Source organism: Crocodylus porosus, unplaced genomic scaffold, assembly GCF_001723895.1.
Source record: "Crocodylus porosus isolate Cpor-Errol unplaced genomic scaffold, CroPor_comp1, whole genome shotgun sequence".
Classification (NCBI taxonomy): domain Eukaryota; kingdom Metazoa; phylum Chordata; order Crocodylia; family Crocodylidae; genus Crocodylus; species Crocodylus porosus.
Genome location: NW_017728918.1, coordinates 94,684,839 through 94,686,139, shown reverse-complemented (window position 1 = coordinate 94,686,139; position 1,301 = coordinate 94,684,839). Strand labels below are relative to the sequence as shown.

At 40.5% G+C, this 1,301-nt stretch overlaps 1 protein-coding gene across 2 annotated transcripts in view; it reads left to right on the top strand.

Moving 5' to 3' along the window:
- The window catches only part of GOPC (golgi associated PDZ and coiled-coil motif containing), a 47,707-nt gene that overhangs the window by 28,051 nt on the left and 18,355 nt on the right, over positions 1 to 1,301 (top strand). The window lies entirely within an intron of this gene.

Here is a 1,301-nt window from a genome sequence, read left to right as displayed (position 1 = left end):
AGGTACCAATTCTGGAGGAACTAAGTCTATAGATGCTATATAGAAATTGCTACATCTATGTTTATTTCAAAGTCAGTTTTTTCAAATTTGTTCCTCACTTCCCTGTGCTCAGGGAGAGCAGAGTCTGACAGTAAGGAGAGAGGAAAAGAGCTGCAGAGGGAAGAAATTGGGGGGGAGACGAGAGGGCAAGGGAGCTACTTGACCTCCAGATTTAATTTTCCTCCCCCCCCCATTTTATTTTTCCTGCTGTAGCAGTGAGAGGGGGACAAATTCTAAGCAAAACCGTCAATAGTTAGATTCTGTACCTAGAAAATTATAACAAATTTATAAATTTTTCTTATGTAGAACCTAATCATTGGGGTGTCATCTTATAATCAGGGTTGTCTTCTATTTGAGTAAATATATGGTAACTTCCCTTTTTAAAAGTTACTTAGCTGTATTGTTGAAAGTCAAGACTTCAACTCTTGAAGCCTTTGTGAAAACAGCACTGAGGCAGTTTTGAAAATAAATCTTCCATTATATCTTGTGTTAAGAATTTTTGTTTAAAGGAATGATTACAGATCTGAGTTTAAGCCACAAAAGTCTGTGTCCATGGTTAAGATTGAGGAGTAAAATTTCCCTCTGTTGAAGGATTTGCCTGTGTTGAAACTGTACACATTAAAACCCTACCCTGACATTTTCTCCTTAATACAGCATTGGGCCTTGTTTCTTCCTCATTTTATAAGCCTCTAGGCTTATCTTCTGAGTTTGCTTTATTCTGTCTTTTGGGAGCATCTAGGATTTTTTTCAGTGGAGAGAAACTGTTCTTTAAACCATTCTGGATATAGAAGCTACAAAGGTTTGGGAAGTTTAAGCAAGCAGAACTGAAGCTGCTTAAATGACAAGGAAAATTGAAAATCTGAGGTTTAGGTTTAAGGAAGTTTTAGTGGTGACCTTCTACAAATCTGAATCTACCCACAGGAGGTTTGGAAAGAAGACAGTGTCAACAGTGCTTAGTTTGAAAGCACAGTTATGCATGTTGTCTTCCTTTCTCTTTACCTGATGCGCAGCCCCTCTTTTTGCCTTTTTCTTCTTTTTTTTGGTAAGGGTCTGGAGCAGGGGTTGGCAATGTTTTTGGGCAGTGCCAAAAACACCCACAACCTCCACTTGTAAGATGTTGGTATGCCAAGGGCAGATGGCGAGGTAGCCACAAGGGGTTCCACCCTTGTTGTGTTAACGTAGCCCCAGCCCCTGTCGTGCCGTCCCTGAAGTGTATGTGCCAAGCAAGATGGCTTTGCATGCCATGCTATGGCACCTGTGCC